Raw genomic sequence first — 24,582 nt, forward strand, 5'->3', positions numbered from 1 at the left:
GTGACGCACATGCCTTCACCAGTGTCGTATAGAATATATCAGACGCGTTTTCCTGTGGAGGAATCGGTTAACCTATGACCTTGCGATTAAATGTTTTCGTTTCCCATTGGAGAGGCACGTCCTTTCGTCTACTAATCGCACGGTTTTGCGGTGCAGTCGCAAAACACAGACACTAAACTTATTACAGTGAACAGAGACGTGAATGAACGAATGGACAGATCATAACTTTGCGAAAATAAAGGAAAAATCTTCGCTTGAGGGGAGACTTGAACGAAGGACCTCTCATTCCGCAGCTGCTCACGCTAACCACGGGACCACGGCGCTCCTGCGTTCAGACTATCCTTGATGTTGCCTATCTTGGCATGGACTACTCAGTTTGTATATTTTGCTTATTTTTTCATAGTTCCACACAAATTCTTCCTGTTTTCTCGACTGATCTGTGTTCAGTTTTTCAAGGCCCATCGACTGTGCCAAGTTATAACTAAATCTGAGGGGGTGCGATGGGGAGGCTCCCTTGTAAGTGTAGTATGCTCCGAAGATCGCGGTGCCATACTGAAGTCGGAAACTCGCTTAGATACCACAGGAGTGAGCGATGTCTTACTGCATCAGACTGACGAGTTTAGGTGCTGTCGGAGCCATACCCTCGCTCCCAGCACCGCAGCGCTACTGCACGGAGGCCTATAAGCAGCCGAGCAGGAGAGGACTCTACCCCAGTTTGTAGCCTCCGATCAAGAAGAAAACATCCACTTGTTAGGGCTCATGTGCTACTCACGTCTTAGAAAGAACTGTACTTTTGAACATTGAGAACTCTGTAATTCGAGAGAAGAGTTTACTTGTGTGTATCAAGTGATACTTTAATGTTCAAAGGCAGTTGTCAATATTCGTCACATTCCTGTGGCTACGGACTTAATAAAGTTAAGTAAATCTTTTTATCATTCTTGCAATAAAGTGATTTGTTATGTTGTAGTTCTGATCAAATTTGTTATGTTGTAGTTCCGGACTGGACTGGCTCTGAGCACTATGGGACTTAACATCTATGGTCATCAGTCCCCTAGAACTTAGAACTACGTAAACCTAACTAACCTAAGGACAGCACACAACACCCAATTATCACGAGGCAGAGACAATCCCTGACCCCGCCGGGAATCGAACCCGGGAACCCGGGCGTGGAAAGCGAGAACGCTACCGCACGACCACGAGCTGCGAACTGTCGTAGTTCCGATCAACCATATTTCATAGCAATCAAACCAGTTATTACAATTAAATGAACACCCTTAGTTGCTTACAGGCGTTGACATACGTCAATGGGGACAGATGAAAATGTGTGCCCCGACCGGGACTCGAACCCGGGATCTCCGGCTTACATGGCAGACGCTCTATCCGTCTGAGCCACCGAGGACAGAGGATAGCGCGACTGCAGGGATTTATTTCTGGCACGCCTCCTGCGAAACCCAGAGATAAATCCCTGCAGTAGCGCTATCCTCTGTGTCCTCGGTGGCTCAGAGTGATAGAGCGTCTGCCATGTAAGCAGGAGGTCCCGGGTTCGAATCCCGGTCGGGGCACACATTTTCATCTGTCCCCGTTGACGTATGTCATTGCCTGTAAGCAGCTAAGGGTGTTCATTTCATTATAATTTCATTCTAACGAGCTGCTTGGTCACCGATGGTATCTGTCTGTTCTTACGGACATCTTAGTAAATACAAACCAGTTATTATTGGACGATTGTAGTTTCGTCAGGTCACAACACAAAGAAAACCATTGAATTCAAGAGTTAGACGCGTCATATAGTAAGTAATTATCGAGCTACCTTGTTCTCGTCCGTCCTGCCAACACAAAAAGGCGAAGCACTACGCTGCTGTTGCTACTGTAGGTACGAGCAGTAATGCTTTGAAAAAACGGTGCACTGCCCGGTTACGTCGCCTGATGAAAAAATAAAGACTCCTCCGTGCAGCTCTTTGCAGTTTTATGCAATTGCAGGATGTGAACTGACGGTAATGGCAGCAGCAACATCAATAAACTGTAAGTTAACGAACGTGCACAGTCTCCGGTAGATTGCTAGGGGGTAACATTGCTTCACTGATTGCTCGGGGGATATTCGCAGGGAACGTAACCCTATACTCAGCACAATACGACATACAACGGGCGTAAAATAATATGAATGTGTGTTTTTTCTTCCGTGTCCAGACGTCCTGTTTTTATCTATTTTACTGTTTCAAAGACTGATCGCGTCCATGAATGTTGCATGGGATCTCTGTGTTACGATGTTATAATTTCCATTTCCCTGTGAGCAAACCGAACAAAATATTAATAGCCCCTTTAAGAGAGCACACTAGGTGTCCTGGAGCGTTGGAGTTGGTACGGAAGTGGAACCATCTGGCTACATCGCAACAGCAATATAGGGCTACAGACATCCGAAAAGTCATGTACTGTGAACAAAAACAATTTTATCACGCTACCTTAAAGCGCGACAGAACCTGTTTTTGACAAATTTCTTCTGTCTCGGGTTCTTCGATTTTTGACAAATTGCCTGCTGGCTTATTTCGGGTTCTTCGACATATGTTTAACGATTTTTCTGACATTTCGACAGCATGAGTGCCTAGCATTATCAGAGTTTCACCCTGCACTGTTGGTGGCGGACTAGTGTCGGCCGCGCGGAGTGTCCGCGCGGTTTGAGGCGTCATGTCACGGACTAAGGGGACCCTCACGCCGGAGGTTCGAGTCCTCCCTCGGGCATGGGTGTGTGTGTGTGTGTGTGTGTGTGTGTTTTGTTCTTAGTGTAAGTTAGTTTAATTTAGATTAAGTAGAGTGTAAGTATAGGGACCGATGACCTAAGCAGTTTGGTCTCTTAGAAATTCACACACATTTGAACATGTCAACTAGAGTCGAGCTCGCTGCAACAGGTTGTTGTACCTATCACGCCAACTTCTGGGAGCTTTTCTCTGTGTAATTCCTATATATGCACTCAAGCTCGTGATAAGTAATTCAACAACAAATTAACGTCAATGATTTAGACACATAGTTCTGCGCGTCGCTCTTGATACCATTCTTACAATTACTGGAAACAATTGTGTTTTTTTTCCAGTTACAGTCTGCTGTAAGTCGTATCTGAAAACATTTTTTTCACTCCACTGCTGTGATTTTGTACATTACTATAGAGTCTGATTTTGGCGTGAATAAAGATGACAAATAACCTCAATATTAGAGACTGGGCGTGACTACGTGTGTCGAAATTTCCGTCCTCACTCGTTCTCATCACGTGGGTGGCATCCACGCTATCATTGACAGCTTTTTTTCCCTAATCTCTAACGGTTATGGCTGCTAAAGAAAGGTCAGTACCAGTTAACTGTTTAGAAGAGAATGTCGGTGAGGCTCAACATAGTATTAACAGTTCTATTCACCAATTTATTCATGTATTTATTTATTCAACTATTTTTTTTCTTTTGGCCTTGAAAATTCGTTGAGGCCATTCATGTATACGTAACCTCAATCAATGTGTGCGTCCCTCAGTAGTTAGTTACGTCATGCCTCTACTCATCTATTTATTCACGTGTTTACTAATCCATTTACGCATTTCGGCTACGTAAATATACAGTCGATTCACATACGCTTAATCTTTGATTAATCAGTAGAGAAATCTCTTTCCTCTTTAGCTTGATTCCATACATATTGCCTGTATACCACATTATGATGACTATTTATTTTACCGGCCGCGGTGGTCTTGCGGTTCTAGGCGCTGCAGTCCGGAACCGTGGGACTGCTACGGTCGCAGGTTCGAATCCTGCCTCGGGCATGGATGTGTGTGATGTCCTTAGGTTGGTTAGGTTTAAGTAGTTCTAAGTTCTAGGGGACTGATGACCTAAGATGTTAAGTCCCATAGTGCTCAGAGCCATTTGACTATTTATTTTGTTTATAAACTGCCAAATAGTTCAATGTAAAATTTCGAAGAAAAGGATTCTCCTTATACACTCCTGGAAATTGAAATAAGAACACCGTGAATTCATTGTCCCAGGAAGGGGAAACTTTATTGACACATTCCTGGGGTCAGATACATCACATGATCACACTGACAGAACCACAGGCACATAGACACAGGCAACAGAGCATGCACAATGTCGGCACTAGTACAGTGTATATCCACCTTTCGCAGCAATGCAGGCTGCTATTCTCCCATGGAGACGATCGTAGAGATGCTGGATGTAGTCCTGTGGAACGGCTTGCCATGCCATTTCCACCTGGCGCCTCAGTTGGACCAGCGTTCGTGCTGGACGTGCAGACCGCGTGAGACGACGCTTCATTCAGTCCCAAACATGCTCAATGGGGGACAGATCCGGAGATCTTGCTAGCCAGGGTAGTTGACTTACACCTTCTAGAGCACGTTGGGTGGCACGGGATACATGCGGACGTGCATTGTCCTGTTGGAACAGCAAGTTCCCTTGCCGGTCTAGGAATGGTAGAACGATGGGTTCGATGACGGTTTGGATGTACCGTGCACTATTCAGTGTCCCCTCGACGATCACCAGTGGTGTACGGCCAGTGTAGGAGATCGCTCCCCACACCATGATGCCGGGTGTTGGCCCTGTGTGCCTCGGTCGTATGCAGTCCTGATTGTGGCGCTCACCTGCACGGCGCCAAACACGCATACGACCATCATTGGCACCAAGGCAGAAGCGACTCTCATCGCTGAAGACGACACGTCTCCATTCGTCCCTCCATTCACGCCTGTCGCGACACCACTGGAGGCGGGCTGCACGATGTTGGGGCGTGAGCGGAAGACGGCCTAACGGTGTGCGGGACCGTAGCCCAGCTTCATGGAGACGGTTGCGAATGGTCCTCGCCGATACCCCAGGAGCAACAGTGTCCCTAATTTGCTGGGAAGTGGCGGTGCGGTCCCCTACGGCACTGCGTAGGATCCTACGGTCTTGGCGTGCATCCGTGCGTCGCTGCGGTCCGGTCCCAGGTCGACGGGCACGTGCACCTTCCGCCGATCACTGGCGACAACATCGATGTACTGTGGAGACCTCACGCCCCACGTGTTGAGCAATTCGGCGGTACGTCCACCCGGCCTCCCGCATGCCCACCATACGCCCTCGCTCAAAGTCCGTCAACTGCACATACGGTTCACGTCCACGCTGTCGCGGCATGCTACCAGTGTTAAAGACTGCGATGGAGCTCCGTATGCCACGGCAAACTGGCTGACACTGACGGCGGCGGTGCACAAATGCTGCGCAGCTAGCGCCATTCGACGGCCAACACCGCGGTTCCTGGTGTGTCCGCTGTGCCGTGCGTGTGATCATTGCTTGTACAGCCCTCTCGCAGTGTCCGGAGCAAGTATGGTGGATCTGACACTCCGGTGTCAATGTGTTCTTTTTTCCATTTCCAGGAGTGTATTTATTTATTCAACTATTTTTTTTTATTTTGGCCTTGAAAATTCGTTGAGGCCATTCATGTATACGTAACCTCAATCAATGTGTGCGTCCCTCAGTAGTCAGTTACGTCATGCCTCTACTCATCTATTTATTCACGTGTTTGCTAATCCATTTACGCATTTCGGCTATGTAAATATACAGTCGATTCACATACGCTTAATCTTTGATTAATCAGTAGAGAAATCTCTTTCCTCTTTAGCTTGATTCCATACATATTGCCTGTATACCTATTTATTTTGCCGGCCGCAGTGGTCTTGCGGTTCTAGGCGCTGCAGTCAGGAACCGTGGGACTGCTACGGTCGCAGGTTCGAATCCTGCCTCGGGCATGGATGTGTGTGATGTCCTTAGGTTGGTTAGGTTTAAGTAGTTCTAAGTTCTAGGGGACTGATGACCTAAGATGTTAAGTCCCATAGTGCTCAGAGCCATTTGACTATTTATTTTGTTTATAAACTGCCAAATAGTTCAATGTAAAATTTCGAAGAAAAGGATTATCCTTATATTTTAAAACGACCTCAGTTGTGCGTGTGTGTTCGGGTCGTCGTTGTCGTTGTATAGTATCCAAATATTGCTTATTGGTGCCCACGGAGCGCAGTACGAACCGAGACACAATAGGGTCCTGATCCACCAGTGTTAATGTCTCTGGACGGAATATTGTACCGAAAATGTTCATTGGCCCCTTAACGATGCCCATGCCGATATAGCGAGCAAAATATGTGAATGAGCGCCGGCTTGCTCGTAACTGAGGTGCCGACTGCAGCTCCTCTGGATACGTGTCAGCTTTGTTCCAGTAGTTTCAGATAGGTTACGGCTTGTTTTTTAACCTGAACCACTCGATTTGGATTAATGGTTCAAATGGCTCTGAGAACTATGGGACTTAATATTGGAGGTCACCAGTCCCCTAGAACTTAGAACTACTAACTTAACCTAAGGAGATGACACACATCCACGCCCGAGGCAGGATTCGAACCTGCGACCGTTGCAGTCGCGTGGTTCCGGACTGAAGCGGATAGAACCGCTCGATCACAGCGGCCGGCGATTAGGATTAATGTTTCAGTTCAGTACAGTTCACCCTGCACTGTTGGTGACGGACAGCAGTTAAAACTACGTGTTCGATCTAGTTACTTCGTACTTATTCATTACAAACATTTCCCCAGTGTGTAAGAGTTACTACAGCTAACAATTCGCCGTAGTTAAGCTGGAATGTTTTTACAAAACGTTCTAATCTAAGTATCGGTTTGCAGTGCACTGCAGTGACCAGTTGATTTAAATTACGTTGGGTAAAATTTTTGGCCAGCAGTTGAACAACCTCAACTGTGTTCACGTGTTTACAGTTACAGCTATGACTGTCTGTTATGATTTACGTGAATATGTTTGACTGCAGAGTAGCTGTGCTGATACGTTTCTTATCTCTCCATTGGCTACTTTCCAGGTGGTGTGACTTTCGAGGTGATGTGATTGAGCTGTGCTGCGTGCTCTGAATACGTTACTTTTCAGCGTCGTAGTACAGTGTTCATTCATTAATAATTTCTGTCTTTCGTGTTTCATTTTAAGCCAAAGTGGTTTTTGCGTTTCTGAATCAATTCAATCATATTTATAGAAGAATTTCTTACATATCCATTGTGTACAATTACGTAATGTGCTCCGTAACAATCAGTCAATTAATTTTGGTCGTAATCAGTCTACCAGCCGTTAAAAACGACCATAATCCTACTTAGCGGTGGGATAAATTTCACTAAGTGTTTTTACCCTGAAAAAATTATTTTGCAGGTACGCAAGTACTCACGATGGCACATTAGAGGGTCAATACTGTTGGGCTTTGAATTTTGCGAATTATCGTCATCATCGTCATCAACACAGGGTATTAAACCATCTTCAGTTTGTTCCGCCAATATGCATTTCGTTATTCCACCTTTCCTTTGGTCGACCCATCTTGCATCTGCCCTGTTTTTGGCTAATATTTCTGCAGCAACTGTGGTCATATGCTTTCCTACTTTCTTTCAGTATTCTCTTTCCACTTGTTCCTACACTCACTACCTCTTCACTGAATAGTTTAATTCCTTCCATATATCTTAACTACTCTTTATATCAGGTAGTGTTTAGTCAGCTGCCGTCCTCAGAAGACCTTCGTCTACATTTCCAGCCACCTTACGGTGCGTGATGGAGGGTACCGTGTACTACTACTACTACAAATAGTCAATCCATTTCCCGTCCCACTCGCGAACGGATGTGATGAAAAGCCCATTCGCCACTGTACAAGCCCTAGTTTCTCTAGTGACCCGTAAGCGAAATCTACGTTGGTGGCAATAGAATAGTTCTGCAGTCGGACACAAATGCCGATTCTCCAAATTTTCTCAGAAGTTATATTAATGGAGGACGTGGACAGGGACTGAGGATAGGTGGCGCTAGGAGAGAATCTGGGTCGCCGACAGACGTGTCGATATAGTCTGCGTAATTGCGATAAATACTGTGCGTGGGTGGTGCAGTGGTTGTCGCAGCTGCCTAGTAGGCAGGAGATCCTGGCTTCGAATCCTGGTTGGGTAAACATTTTCACTCATCGTCGCTGGTTCCGCATCATGTCCCGATGCAGCTGACATCAATAATCATTACCCGTTCCTTTCTCCTCATTTCACCTTTAATTTGCATTATATATTTCTCAACAGTGTTTCGTGAAAAGAACGTCGACTTCCTTCGACAAATTCCCATTTAAGTAAATGAATCACCTCCATAATACCGACGTGTTGATCGAACCGACCAGTACAGATCTAGCTACACGCCTCTGAATTGCTTCGTCTTCTTTCAGTCCACCCTGGTGGCGTGCCAAGCACTTGAGCAGCACTCAAGAATTCGTCGAATTAGTATTCTATACGTGGTGTCCCTAACAGATGAGCTACAGTTTCCTAGAATTCTCATAATAAACCGGAGTCGACAAATCGCCTTCCTTACTACCGGCGTTAAGTGCTCGCTCGATCCCATATCGCTTTGCAGCGTTACACCCAAATATTTAATCGAGCACTGCAGGATTGATTTCCTACTTGTCTGCATTAATTTAGAGGAAAGCTGCCAAGCTGCCATTAATCGCACCAAATAAAAATTGTATCTTAGTCATCCTGTATCTTTCACTCAACGACGATTCTTTCCCGTATAGTACAGCGTCGTCATCAACCAGTCTCTCTCTCTCTCTTTTTTTTATTTTTTATTTTTTATTAAAGACAGCCCACTGGTTGCAATGGATTCTATGGTCGAATTGACCATGGTTTAGACTCCTAAACTAAGGGAGTCTTCATCAGAATTTATATTACATTACGAGCAGTCGTATCATACTTTCCCGGGGCACTCCTGACGATACCCTTGCCTCTGATAACCACTCGCTGTTCACAAGAACGTATTGGGGTCTCAAAAAATAAATAAATAAAAAATGGTTCAAATTACTCTCAGCACTATGGGACTTAACATCTGAGGTCATCAGTCCCCTAGAACTTAGAACTACTTAAACCTAACTAACCTAAGGACATCACACACATCCATTCCCGAGGCAGGATTCGGACCTGCGACGGTAGCAGCAGCGCGGTTCCGGACTGAGGCTCGGTCACAGCGGCCGGCGCTATTGGGCTCTGCTATTTAAGAAGTCTTCGAGCCACTCACATATGTAGAGAATTGTGTCAAACGCTTTCCGTAAACCTGAGAATACGGAACCAGCCTTCATCCCGGATTCGCAGTATATAGTACGAGAAAGGGGCAAGGTCAGTGTCGAACAAGCAATTCTTTCTAAATCCGACTAATTTGTGGACAAAATCTCTTCTGTCTCAAGAAAATTTGTCATGTTCGAACTTAGAATATGCCCAAGAATTCTGCAGAAACTTGATGGTAACCGGCCGCAGTGGCCGAGCGGTTCTAGGCCCTTCAGTCTGGAACCGTGCGACCTCCTCCGGCATGGATGTTTGTGATCTTCTTAGGTTAGTTAGGTTTAAGTAGTTCAAAGTTCTAAGGGAGTGATGACCTCAAATGTTAAGTCCCATAGTGCTCAGATCCATATGAACCATTTGGAAACTTGATGGTAAGTTTATTAGTACGTAATTTTGCGAATACGTTCTTTTACCCTTCTTATAAGCAGCAGTTATCCCAATTTTTGCAGTCGTTTGGATCTTTGTGTTGACCAAGAAATAGAATTGGGGTTCCATCCAGAACTGGCGACTTTCCTTTTTTACAACTCTTCCAGACAGTTCTCAGCGCCAGGGATGACTATTTCTATGTCCTCCATACGAAAGTCTGTGCGATGGTCAAACGATGGTATGTCTGTACGATTCTACAGCGTGAAAGATTTTTTTATCGTGAGATTTAAATCTTCGTCGTTCCTTTTCTTGTCTTTTATCGTAATACTAGACCGGTTGGCGGGTGACTGGTTAGAAGCCTTCGATCAATTTATGATTTAAGTGGGACCAGAATTTTCTCGGGTTCTCAGCAATTTCTTTCGCTAAGGAATGAAGGTGGATGTTGTATGCCTCGAGTATCGATCTTTTAATAGACACACCAGTTTCTACTAACTTTTGCCCTTCGAGGCTGAAGTAGTCTTTTTTAAACCAAGAGTGCAACAAACCCTGCTTCCTCAGCATTTTGCTTATTTTGTTATTAAATCGTGGTGGATCTTTTCCCATTCTTAATCCACTTACTCAGGACGTTCTCCTCATGAGCGCGATTTACAGTCAGTTTAAAATTCATCCACAATCCCTCTAAACCCATCATACTGACGCTAAATGATATCAATTCTTTGTTTAAGTATGATGCTAACGACTCTCACTTTCTATCGTTTCTGTCTGTCGTTTAGTATGGTTCAACTTTCACGTCCATGCAAAAACATTGGCACGGTCATTATATTTATTCAGTTTTAGCACTGATTCTCTTCTGCTACTGTTTGACTGTAGAACATAGATCCTGAAAGGTTCTTAGATTCCTCTTCACATCATCATTTGATATTGAAATAATGTTATATGCGAGGAAAAGGAATTTGACAACATAGTCCATTGTTTCGTTCTCAGTGACTATTTCAGCCTCAACTGATTTACATCCTCTAAATTATCAATTTTGCTTTTGATGTGGACACATTTGAGTTATATTCAGTTGCCGCCTTCTCAAGGTGGTGCAGCCGCCTCGTATGCTAGATGAAAACTTTTGGTCTTGTGCAAAGAAATTTTGTGTGTGGCATAGACTTATTTAATGTGTTTTTATAATAATTTTTCCATTTATATGGAAAACATAAAAATTAGAGAGAGCAGGCGATAGGATACCCTTGGGTTATTTTATCATGCGCCACTTCATTCAACATTTCAATTTAAATGCTATCATACCCACTTTGTATTACTCTTACAAAGTGCTGCTGAAGACCGTTGAAACACCTTGTTTCCATTTGCCGTGCTTAAATTTCTTCCTAAGTCATTCAGTTGTTAACGTATTAACTGTAGGGGAGGATATGTACCTTGGAACACTTTTCAGAATTTTCGCTTGCACGAAAGTTTGATCCATTATCTTGTTGCGTTTGGAAATGATGGGATTTACTTTACATTGTGTGCATTAATAAAACCATAGACTGCAGGACTGGATTACCTACTGGCAAAAAGGCAAGTGTCCCGCCATCATGCTGTAAGCCAAAGGAAGATCATGTGTATGCTGCATTGACAACCGCTGCTGTCTCTGTCACCTGTGACGAGTGCAAGAATTATCAGCAATGGATTTCCCTCTACGGGAGGATTTTGTTGATGGTTGTTGCACCAGACCTTCACAGTTACGCGATTTCTGTCATCAGTCCTCATTATCGACGAAACAACCTTTACCAGAATTGGTATCATCACTCTGCGTAATCATCATCTGTGGGCTACAGACAATCCTCGGGGAATGGTTGGGGTGTCTCATCAGCATCCGTTCAGCATCAATGTGTGGACAGGTTTTCTGGGAGACCACGTACTTAGACCTCTTATTGTTTCACAATGCCTCTACTTCTGCAGAATACCTAGGCTACTTGAAAATGTGCCTATGGCAGTACGACTGGTTATGTGGTTTCTTTATCACGAAGCACCACCTCCCCGACACCTTCCCCGACACCTCAACATCATCTTCCCCGTCCGTTGGATAGGACGTGGAGGACCTTTTAGATCACTGGACTTAAACCCCCTGGAGTTTGTCCTCTTGGCGTATCTAAACCAGTTTCTGATGTCCAAACCCGTCAACAGAGTGTTCACGACTCCTATGACGCTATTCGGGGAGTGGCCGGAACGAGCGAAAAAGTGCGGCAGTCCATGAATCGACGCGTGAACGCGTGCATTTCATCCCACGGAGGCCACTTTGAAAATGTGTTGTGACGTGGATGCGACGTAGTTCTGTACTGTGTTCCGAGACGATTTGTTGTCGTTGCACTCACACCGTCCGTTTGTGGACATGTGTTCATAGGGCATTTTTCCCTACATTTCAAGTCAGCAAACCGTCCCTGCTGTTTATCAATTTTATTAATGTTCACCCTGTTTAAGCACAGACGTGTAAGCAAGCGTTTAGTGCGGCATTTTTGTCTTACCGTCGTGCGTGTGGCAAATGCGAAAACTTAAACTGTGGTGACGTTATCACCAAATGCGTCCGCACAGGAGCAACGTGCTGTTATACTTTTCTTGGCTGCCGAAGAAGAAAATGGTTCAAATGGCTCTGAGCATTATGGGACTTAACATCTAACGTCATCAGTCATCTAGATCTTAGAACTACTTAAACCTAACTAACCTAAGGACATTACACACATCCAATCCCGAGGCAGGATTCGAGCCTGCAATCGTAGCAGTCCCGCGGCTCCAGACTGAAGCGCCTAGAACCGCTCTGCCAAAACGGCCGGCGAAGAAGAAACATCGATAGACACCCATCGAAGAATGAAGAATGTGTAGGAGACAGCATGTCTGTCGAAAACCACTGTTCTGTATGGTGCACAAGGTGGTTCATGATAGTGAACGACACAATATAGCAAATATTGTAACGCAGAAATTACGCCACTTTAGTGGAAGACACTCGAGTACCCGCTTTGCAGTCCTTATATCTCCACATGCGATTATCATCCACTCGGTATCTTAAAAAAGACCTTGAAGGGTTGACGAGGATGTGGAGCGGGCACTTGCGGACTTCTTCACACAGAAAGATACGGGGTTTTATTAAACAGGTATCTTTAACGTGGCGCGTCGGTAGAATGGTTGCCTCAGTGCTCACGGCGATTTCGCCTTATTGGCATACCGATTGTGGACTACATTGCGTTCGGGCAGAAACTTTTAGAGCACCCTTATACAAAAATTAATCTGGAAAAGTAATGTTTTTCCTTATGTGAAAATGTGATCCAAGGTATAACATGGTCATGTACCTAGGTAAAAATTTTCTCCTCATATCTGAAGGCGTTGCAAACGACAAAATCGTGTTAAGATTGTATTTAATAACCTATGCGTCACATTATTACTCTATTGCACAGCAATAGTCAGTAAGTCATAACATATTAAGGGGAAATATTATCAAAAATCAGGATAAGGTGAAAACGTTTTTACACTGGGACTATCGGGTACTAACACAAATCTACATATTTAAGAGACGGGGAATAGTTGGAATATTAAATAAACTCAGTTATCTTTATAAATATCACGTGTTCCATGGCAGAAGAGCCGGCCGTTGTGGCCGAGTGGTTCTAGGCGCTTCAGTCCGGAACCGCGCTGCTGCTACAGTTGCAGGTTCGAATCCTACCTCGGGCATGGATGTGTGTGATGTACTTAGGTTAGTTAGGTTTAAGTAGTTCTAAGTCTAGAGGACTGATGACCTCAGATGTTAAGTCCCACAGTGCTCAGAGCTATTTGAACCATGGCAGAAGACCTCCATCCGCTTCAAGGTGCAAGCTGGTGCACGAATGAAGGAGTATGCCTGAACCGTCCACACGATATGTAATAAGTTTTAAAAATATACGGAATCTTACTGACCATAAAACTCTGTAATCGAAGAATTAACAATACCTTGCAAGGAACTTTAATATATCATACAGCACTTTTTTTTAGTTATCAGTCTTCCGACTGGTTTAATGCGGCCCGCCACGAATTCCTTTCCTGTGGCAACCTTTTCACCCCCAGAGTAACACTTGCAACCTACGTCCTCAAAATTTGCTAGATGTTATCCAATCTCTGCCTTAATCTCCAGTTTTTACACACTACAGCTGCCTCTAGTGCCATGGAAGCTATTCCGTGATGTCTTAGGAAATGTCCTATCACCCAGTCCCTTGTTCTTGACAGTGTTTTCCATACGTTCATTTCCTCGCCGATTCTGCGGAGAGATTCCTCATTACTTATCTTAAAGGTGAACCTAATTTTCAACATTCTTTTGTAACACCAAATCGCTGACGCTTCGAGCTTCTTCTGTTTCGGTTTCCCCACAGTCCATGGTTCACTACCGTACAATGCTGTGCTCCAAACATACATTCTCAGATTTCTCCCTCAAATTAAGGCCCAAGTTTGATACTAGCAGACTTCCGTTGGCCAGAAGTGACCATTTTGCTAACGCTAGTCTGCTTTTTATGTCCTCCTTGCACCGCCAGTCAAGGGTTATTTTGGTGCCTAGGCAGCAGCACTTCTTTACTTCACCTACTTCGCGATCACCAATTTCGATGATAAGTTTGTCGCTGTCCTCATTCCTGAAGCTTCTCATAATTTTAGTCTTTCTTCGATTTATCTTCAATTCATATTCTGTATTCATTCGTTTCTTCATTCCATTAAACACATCCTCTAATTCCTCTTTACTTTCGCTGTGGATACCAATGTATTCAGCAAATCTTATCACTCAAATCCTTTCACCTTGAATTTTAATACCCTTCTTAAACCTTTCTTTTATTTCCGTCTTTGCTTCTACGATGTGTAGAAACAGCACTTAATTATATACCGGGTGATCAAAAAGCCAATATAAATATGAAAACAATAAATCACGGAATAATGTAGATAGAGAGGTACAAATTGACACACGTGCTTGGAATGACATGGGAATTTATTAGAACCAAAAATACACAAAAATTCAAAAAATGTCCGACAGATGGCGCTTCATCTCATCAGAATAACAATAATTAGCATAACAAAGTAAGACAAAGCAAAGATGATGTTCTTTATAGGAAATGCTCAATATGTCCACCATCATTCCTCAACAATAGCTGTAGTCGGGGAATAATGTTGTGAACAGCACTGTACAGCATGTCCGGAGTCATGGTGAGGCATTGGCGTCGGATGTTATCTTTCAGCATCCCTAGAGATGTCGGTCGATCACGATAGACTTGCGACTTCAGGTAACCCCAAAGCCAATAATAGCATGTCGGACATTTTGTGAACTTTTTTTTTATTTTTGTTCTAATGAAACACCATGTCATTCCAAGCATGCGTGTCAATTTTTACCTCTCTATCTATATTATACCGTGGTTCATGAAGTTGTCAAATTTATATTGACTTTTTGATCACCCGGTAGATCGGGTAATATCTGAAAACGCTACACAAAACACAACCTCTTTCCTCGTTGTTGTTGTTTTCGTTGTTGTTGTGGTCTTCAGTCCTGAGACTGGTTTGATGCAGCTCTCCATGCTACTCTATCCTGTGCAAGTTTCTTCATCTCCCAGTACCTACTGCAACCTACATCCCTCTGAATCTGCTTAGTGTATTCATCTCTTGGTCTCCCTCTACGATTTTTACCCTCCACGCTGGCCTCTAATGCTAAATTTGTGATCCCCTGATGCCTCAGAACATGTCCTACCAACGGGTCCCTTCTTCTTGTCAAGTTGTGCCATAAACTTCTCTTCTCCCCAATTCTATTCAATACCTCCTCATTATTTATGTGATCTACCCACCTAATCTTCATCATTCTTCTGTAGCACCACATTTCGAAAGCTTCTATTATCTTCTTGTCCAAACTATTTGTCGTCCATGTTTCACTTCCATACGTGGCTACACTCCATACAAATACTTTCAGAAACGACTTCCTGACACTTAAATCTACTCGATGGTAACCACATAGTAAAGCTGTAAAATTACGGCTGTAGTTTCCCCTTGCTTTCAGCCGTTCGCAGTAGCAGCACAGCAAGGCCGTTTTGGTTAGTGTTACAAGGCCAGATCAGTCAATAATCCAGACTGTTGCCCTGCAACTACTGAAAAGGCTGCTTCCCCTATTCAGGAACCAAACGTTTGTCTGGCGTCTCAACAGATACCCCTCCGTTGTGGTTGCACCTACGGTACGGCCATCTGTATCGCTGAGGCACGCAAGCCACCAACGGCAAGGTCCATGGTTCATGACAAGAACAAAAACGGTAATGCCGGAAATATTTATGGCGGTTTCTAGTGCGCGTTCCTTCATGCCGTTCTAAAAGCCACCAGATTAAAACCACCGTCTAGGAAACACCATGTGTTCCTAGTTGCACTGTCCTCCAGGTATAGCACTGCCCCGTACGTAAATGTAGAGAGCCGCCTAGATGCAAGATACGCTATGTTCGTCAAGGCCCTAATAACGTCCGGGCCCTCCTGAAAATCCGATACTAGCACACATCAGTCTTTTGATTTACCAGTGACGGCAGCAGTAGCATTTTTCATGTTTTTTTACAGCCTGTCGGGAATGGGGATGAGTGCGGGGGCAAACTTTGCCGGAGCGGCGAGGGCGTGCGGTGATTCCTCCGGAGACCGGCCCGGGCGCCGCCACGCCTGTGATCCGCCTATCGACCCCTCCACCCTCCCTCACTACTTCCGCCCTCTCTCCACCCCCTCCTCACCCGCCCTGCGCTGATCCCGTGCTCGCGCCCTGTTCTGCTGTGCTGCTGCCGCCAGATCGAGATTCGGGTCAAGAGGCCTTCCGGCCCGCCCAAGGCAGCCTCACCAGCTCGTGCCGAGCTGACATCTCAGCGATCCCCAGTCCAAATAACTAGTCTTCACCCAATCACTTCGGGCTTAGCTCGCAACTTGATGACTCCTAACACATTATCTGTTAAAAAGAGTCAATAAGTCTTTGTTGTTGTTGTTGTTCTGGTTTTATGCAGCTTTCCATACTTACTCTATACTGGGCAAGCTTCTTCATGTTCAAGTAACTACTCCAAACTACATATCTGCTTAGTGTTTTCATCTCTTGGTCTCCCTAACAATTTTCACCCTCCACGCTGACCTCCAATACTAAACTGGTGATACTTTGATGCCTCATAACATGTCCTCCCAACCGATTCCTTCTACTAGTCAAGTTGTGCCACAAATTCCTCAAATTCCTCTTCTCCCCAATTCTATTCAGTGTTGTTGTTGTTGTGGTCTTCAGTCCTGAAACTGGTTTGATGCAGCTCTCCATGCTACTCTATCTTGTGCAAGTTTATTCATCTCCCAGTACCTACTACAGCCTATATCCTTCTGAAGCTGCTTAGTGTATTCATCTCTTGGTCTCCCTCTACGATTTTTACCTTCCACGCTGGCCTCTAATGCTAAATTTGTGATCCCCTGATGCCTCAGAACATGTCCTACCAACGGGTCCCTTCTTCTTGTCAAGTTGTGCCATAAACTTCTCTTCTCCCCAATTCTATTCAATACCTCCTCATTAGTTATGTGATCTACCCATCTAATCTTCAGCATTCTTCTGCAGCACCACATTTCGAAAGCTTCTATTCTCTTCTTGTCTAAACCATTTACCGTCCATGTTTCACTTCCATACATGGCTACACTCCATATAAATACTTTCAGAAACGACTTCCAGGCACTTAAATCAATGCTCGATGTTAACAAATTTCTCTTCTTCAGAAACGCTTTCCTTATCATTGCCAGCCTACATTTTATATCCTCTCTACTTCGACCATCATCAGTTATTTTGCTCCCCAAATAGCAAAACTCCTTTACTACTTTAAGTGTCTCATTTCCTAATCTAATTCCCTCACATCACCTGACATATTTCGACTACATTCCATTATCCTCGTTTTGCTTTTGTTGATGTTCATCTTATACCCTCCTTTCAAGACACTGTCCATTCTGTTAAACTGCTCTTCCAAGTCCTTTGCTGTCTCTAGAGGAGGAGGGAGGAGATTAGTGTTTAACGTCCCATCGACAACGAGGTCATTAGAGACGGAGCATAAGCTAGGGTTATGGAAGGATGAGGAAGGAAATCGGCCGTGCCCTTTCAAAGGAACCATCCCGGCATTTGCCTGAGGTGATATAGGAAAATCACAGAAAACCTAAATCAGGATGGCCGGACGCGGGATTGAACCGTCGTCCTTCCGAATGCGAGTCCAGTGTGCTAACCACTGCGCCATCTCGCTCGGTTTTGCTGTCTCTGACCGAATTACAATGTCATCGGCGAACCTCAAAGTTTTTATTTCTTCTCCATGGATTTTAATACCTTCTCCCAACTTTTCTTTTGTTTCCGTTACTGCTTGCTCAATATACACATTGAATAGCATCGGGGAGACGCTACAACCCTGTCTCACTCCCTTCCCAACCATTGCTTCCCTTTCATGTCCCTCGACTCATATAACTGCCATCTGGTTTCTGTACAAATTGTAAACAGCCTTTCGCTCCCTGTATTTTACCCCTGCAACCTTCAGAATTTGAAAGAGAGTATTCCAGTCAACATTGTCAAAAGCTTTCTCTAAGTCTACAAATGTTAGAAGCGTCGGTTTGCCTTTCCTTAATCTATTTTCTAAGATAAGTCGTAGGGTCATTATTGCCTCACGTGTTTCAACATTTCTACGGAATCCAAACTGATCTTCCCCGAGGTCTACTTCTACCTGCTTTTCCATTCGACTGTAAAGAATTCGCGTTAGTATTTTGCAGCTGTGACTTATTAAACTGATAGTTCGGTAATTTTCACACCTGTCAACACCTGCATTCTTTGGGATTGGAATTACTATATTGTTCTTGAAGTCTGAGGGAATTTCGCCTGTCTCATACATCTTGCTCACCATATGGTAGAGTCTTGTTAGGCCTGGCTCTCCCAAGGCTGTCAGTAGTTCTAATGGAATGTTGTCTACTCCCGTGGCCTTGTTTCGACTTAGGTCTTTCAGTGCTCTGTCAAACTCTTCACGCAGTATCATATCTCCCATTTCATCTTCATCTACCTCCTCTTCCATTTCCATAATATTGTCCTCAAGAACATCGCCCCTGTATAGACCCTCTATATACTCCTTCCACCTTTCTGTTTTCCCTTCTTTGCTTAGAACTGGGTTTTCATCTGAGCTCTTGATATTCATACAAGTGGTTCTCTTCTCTCCAAAGGTCTCTTTAATTTTCCTGTAGGCAGTATCTATCTTACCCCTAGTGAGACAAGCGTCTACATCCTTACATTTGTCCTCTAGCCATCCCTGCTTAGCCATTTTACACTTCCTGTCGATCTCATTTTTGAGACGTTTGTATTCCTTTTTGCCTGCTTCACTTACTGCATTTTTGTATTTTCTCCTTTCATCAATTAAATTCAGTATCTCTTCTGTTACCCAAGGATATCTTCCAGCCCTCGTCTTTTTACCTACTTGATCCTCTGCTGCCTTCACTATTTCATTACTCAAAGCTACCCATTCTTCTTCTACTGTATTTCTTTCCCCCATTCCTGTCAATTGTTCCCTTATGCTCTCCCTGAAACTCTGTACAACCCCTGGTTTAGTCAGTTTGTCCAGGTCCCAGCTCCTTAAATTCCCACCTTTTTCAGTTTCTTCAGTTGTAATCTACAGTTCATAACCAATAGATTGTGGTCAGAGTCCACATCTGCCCCTGGAAATGTCTTACAATTTAAAATCTGGTTCCTAAATCTCTGTCTTACCATTATATGATCTATCTGAAATCCTTTAGTATCTCCAGGGTTCTTCCATGTATACAACCTTCTTTCATGATTCTTGAACCAAGTGTTAGCTATGATTAAGTTATGCTCTGCATTACCCCTATTTGATTTTGTATTTATAGCCCTGTATTCACCTGACCAAAAGTCTTGTTCCTCCGGCCACCGAACTTCACTAATTCCCACTATATCTAACTTTAACCTATTCATTTCCCTTTTTAAATTTTCTAAACCTGCCCGATTAAGGGATCTGACATTCCACGCTCCGATCCGTAGAACGCCAGTTTTCTTTCTCTTGATAACGACGTCCTCTTGAGTATTCCCCGCCCAGAGATCCGAATGGGGGACTATTTTACCTCCGGAATATTTTACCCAAGAGGACGCCATCATCATTTAATCATACAGTAAAGCTGCATGCCCTCGGGAAAAATAACGGCTGTAGTTTCCCCTTGCTTTCAGCCGTTCGCAGTACCACAACAGCAAGGCCGTTCTGGTTAGTGTTACAGGGCCAGATCAGTCAATCATCCAGACTGTTGCCCCTGCAACTACTGAAAAGGCTGCTGCCCCTCTTCAGGAACCACACGTTTGTCTGGCCTCTCAACAGATACCCCTCCGTTGTGGTTGCACTTACGGTACGGCTATCTGTATTGTTGAGGCACGCAAGCCTCCCCACCAACGGCAGGGTCCATGGTTCATGGTTCATGGTTCCAGAACCTTAGCACTGCATAATGACGCCCCGTCGGAGGTTCGAGTCCTCCTTCGAGCATGGGTGTGTGTGTTGTCTTTAGCGTAAGTTGGTCTAAGTTAGGTGAAGTACTGTGTAAGCCAAGGGACCGATGACCTCAGCAGTTTGGTCCCGTAAGACCTTACCATCAATTTCCAATTTTTTCATAATGACGATAAGCTATCATGGGCATCACACGTTAAGCACGTAACTCCCAAATGTGAAGGAACTACGACCAAACTTCTAGCAACGACAGGTGTTTCGCGGGGCGCAAATCCCAGTGTCATCAGTGTGTATATAGCTCGCTGATACGATTATGTTTACATATTGAATGGCTTTGTCTCGACTCGGCAACCAAACTGCTGTAGGAAGAATAAATAAGTTCAAAATGGTTCAAATGGCTCTGAGCACTGTGGGACTTAACTTCTAAAGTCATCAGTCCCCTAGAACTTAGAACTCTTAAACCTAACTAACCTAAGGAAATCACACACATCCATGCCCGAGGCAGGATTCGAACCTGCGATCGTAGCGGTCGTGCGGTTCCAGACTGTAGCGCCTAGAACCGCTCGGCCACTCCAGCCGGCAATAAATAAGTATAACTACTAACCCAGTATGCTCTAATGAAACGGAACTATATGGTTCCAAAGACTTTTTCAAGTTTCAAACATCTATGCAGACTAATACGAGGAATGAAAATTTGTACCAAGGCGGAGTATACCTAATACCGCTTCTCATCAGGCGTTCCTCCTCTACTCGCAAGTGCAGCGACTGTCTATATGTTTTCTTACAAGTCATGATGTCTCTGAACCTGTCTTCGGAGTCCTTAAACGAGATGTACGTTAGTGACAGTAGAATCTTTTAACAGTGTCACAAACGCCGTTTCTCTAAAATTTCTCGATAACGTTTCACGAAAAGAACGTCTTCGTTCATACAGGTATTCTCATGCGAGTTCACGGAGCATTTCCGTAATAACTGTTCTTGGTCGAACTCATTGATAACAAATTTAATAGAACGCCTCTGAATTGCTTCAATGTCTTCCTTTATTTCGACCTGATGGGGAGCCCAATCACTTCAAGAGTACTCAAGTACGCAGTACCCTGCTTTATAGAGGAGCTACATTTTTCTAGATTTCTCCCAGTAAACGGTAGCCGACCATTCACCTACCCTACAACCGACCTTACGTGCCGTTTTATGTCGGTTTGTAACATTATGCCTAGATTTTAACCGATGTGACTGTGTCAAGTAGGCCGGCCGCTGTGGCCGAGCGTCTCTAGGCGCTTCAGTCCGGAACCGCGCTGCTGCTACAGTGGCAGGTTCGAATCCTGCCTCGGGCATGAATGTGTGTGACGTCCTTAGGTTAGTTACTTTTAAGTAGTTCTAAGTCTAGGGAACTGATGACTTCAGATGTTAAGTCCCATAGTGCTTAGAGCCATTTGAATCTGTGTCAAGCAGCACTCCAGTAATACCGTATTGCTTTTCCCAGTCATCTGCACTAACTCACGTTTTTCTACATTTACAGCAAGCTGCCATTCATCACACCAAGTATAAAATCCTTCTACGTCATCCTGTATCCTCTTGCAGTCACTCAACGACGATGACTTTCCCGTACATTGCAACGTCATCAGCAAACAGTCGCAGATTCCTGGTGAAACTCCCCCTTTGAATGTAAAGAAAGACTGGGCTGGTAAACTTCTACGTTATTTGATACTGAAACAGCTGAGTAAAGCTGAACGTACACAGACAGTTTTCTCTTTACTTATTCTGATTATTTCTAAACCGACACACAATATTTCAGCGCAATGCAATCTGACTTGTAAAAATCCCTACAAAAGAATAGCTCTGACTAACAATAACCTATACCCTTCATGAATCACTTACCTCACAAAAATCTTCGTTACTCGAAATACTTCAGTACAGCGAGCGCCAATACTGCCAACTAAATAAAAGATTCTAACTACTGAAGGCAATAACTACTGATAGACACATAGTTAGCAAATGAAAGATTTTGATAGAGAACAAACGATGTATTTACCTTAATAGTGTTCAAAAGTCATAATATATATATATAATTTTGTGACATTCAGTTTTACAAATTTCCTTTTTCTGACGGACACGTCCAGATCGTCCGCTCATATTAACATCTCTAAACTCTGGCTTCTCTCTCCCCACATCCACCACTGCTGGCGGCTCGCATTCAACTGCCCAACGCTACGGTCTCTTCACATCCAACAGCCCAACACTACATTAACGAATAATCCAATAATGAGTCCAACGAGCCACAGACTGCACACAGCGCAGTCAGCGATTTTAATACAGAGCGCTACGTGGCGTCACCAACATAATAACCTAAATAGCCCACTTCCACTACTCAGCCTGTCAGTTGGGTCGTTTATGTGCTGTACATAGAGAACAAAAGCTGTCCTATCTCATTTGCCTGGTCCATTCCTGGCGATACCTTTCTCTCCGTTCAACACTCGTTTTCCAGAAGAAAACAGGATTCTATTACTTAAACGTTTGGAGCCACTCACATATCTGGCAAACTATCCCTTATACTTGGACTATTTTAATAGTCTGCAATGTGGCAGTGTGTCAAACGCTTTTCGGACATCCAGGTATAAGGAATATGCCTCCTGCCCTACAACCATGGTTCGCATGATGGCTAGTGAGAGAAGGGCTAGCAGCTTCACGTGAGCAATGCCTTCTAAGCTGAAAGCTGAAAGCTTAACAGCCACAGGACATACACTTGGCGCAATTAGTCAGTCTGCATTGATACGAATGTTTGCAAGCTTGTTGGTTTAACGTTTAGTGAAATGTAGCATGACTTTCAGAGAATCTATGATCCATTTTGTAAGTTCTAGACTCTGGATTCAGACAGTCGTCGTTTCAAGTGTTGCCAGGATGCAGCACGACGATAAATGAGTGTGTGTGGTAGTGGGTGGTGAAAAAGGGCTATAAAGAAAGAAGCCATGTATCTACACACACGTTCAGCGCTGGTGGAATTGTGTCCGCTGGCTACTGGAGCAGAAAGACATAAATGAACATAACGGCAGCTCTTTCAGTTGAATAGAATGGCATGGCATATGGACCGCCCTGAAATATTTCGCTACTACATTGCGAATCTCATATAACGCCATATTTCAAATATCTTTATACTCCGTTAAAAGCACACAAAGTACAGGGAGTCTCGGAATGATTCTTCCGGTTCCACGAGACCATATGTTGTACGTGAATGAAGATAAAAGCTTGGGTTGAATTTTAAGTTCATCGTCTTCTCCTTCTTCTTGTTCTTCTGTCTCACCAGGTTTAGGCCGAGGGCGTATTCCGATCTCACCACCTCATATTCGGTCTTCCCAAACTTCTCTTGCTCCATGGGTTACAACCCATCGCTAGTTTAGGAAGTCTTTGTGGAGGCGTACGAAGTACATGTACTCTCCATTTTTCTTTCTATTGGATTGCCTCTTGGGTTATAGTCTGCTTGCCTAATTCTTCCCTTGTTGCTTCATTTCTAATTTTGTCCTCCCTTACGTCGATCTTAGAAATTTCATTTTTGACGCTTCACGTTGTAAATCTTTATTTCTCAGCGTTCAACTTTCCACCCAATATAATGAAGTGGGACTGCTATTACTTTACAAAATTTCAGTTGAGTCTATTTCCTTCTTTTACCCATAAGTTTTCCCCTCATTGTGCTGCATACGCGCTGGTTAACATTAATTTTGTTCTGTAGTCCTATAGCATATCTTGTACGTAATATGTCACATCCTAAATGCTGGAAACTGGCTACTTGTTCTCTCGGTTTATACTGAGGACCCTTTTCATTTGTACTGTACGCATACCCAAAAATGGCCAACCGCCTTGGCGCAGTGGTAACACCGGTTCCCGTCAGATCACCGAAGTTAAGCGCTGTCGGGCTGGGCTAGCACTTGGATGGGTGACCATCCAGTCGGCCGAGCGCTGTTGGCAAGTGGAGTGCACTCAGCCCTTGTGGGGCAAACTGAGGAGCTACCTGAGTGAGAAGTAGCCGCTCCAGTCTCGGAAACTTACCGACGGGAGAGCGGTGTGCTGACCACATACTCCTCCATATGCGCATCCAGTGACACATATGGGCTGAGTATGACACGGCGGCCGGTCGGTACCGTTGGGCATTCATGGCCTGTTCGGGAGGAGGAGCATACCCAAAAATGCCATTGTTTCAGTTTTATTGATAGGTGGAGTCAGACTGTATGTTGTACTTATTTCATTTAGCCTATGTAATGCCATTGTAACATACCTTCACTGTCCTGTATGCAAACTTGATCATCGTGTTAATATGGTTATAGGTTCCAATATTTGTGCCTGATGATGTTCTGCCTCTTTTCCATTCTCTGATCATGTCATGTTAGTAGATACTGAGTAGTGATGGTGGCAAGCTACACCCTTGCTTTACTCATTCATCTGTTTGTATTTCAGGAGTTTTCTCTTTACCCGTATCAATTCTAATTCTGGTGTTCATAGCTGACTTTTCGCGACTTGAGTCAAATATTTAGCAATTTCCCCTTTTTCTATCATAGCTCCTTAACTTATCTCTGTGAATTCCGTCACGTGCTTATTCATAATCTACAAATGCTAGGTGAGTTTTAAATTCGC

At 44.1% G+C, this 24,582-nt stretch overlaps 1 non-coding gene and 1 pseudogene across 1 annotated transcript; both read left to right on the top strand.

Moving 5' to 3' along the window:
- Window positions 1-1,488: 1,488 nt before the first annotated feature.
- On the top strand, window positions 1,489-1,562 carry Trnat-ugu. Its single transcript has one exon. It is a non-coding gene; the product is annotated as a tRNA-Thr (tRNA).
- A 22,239-nt stretch (window positions 1,563-23,801) lies between these two features.
- On the top strand, window positions 23,802-23,919 carry LOC124799593 (annotated as a pseudogene).
- The last annotated feature ends 663 nt before the right edge of the window (window positions 23,920-24,582 follow it).

Source organism: Schistocerca piceifrons, chromosome 5 (assembly GCF_021461385.2).
Source record: "Schistocerca piceifrons isolate TAMUIC-IGC-003096 chromosome 5, iqSchPice1.1, whole genome shotgun sequence".
In the NCBI taxonomy this organism is placed as follows: domain Eukaryota; kingdom Metazoa; phylum Arthropoda; class Insecta; order Orthoptera; family Acrididae; genus Schistocerca; species Schistocerca piceifrons.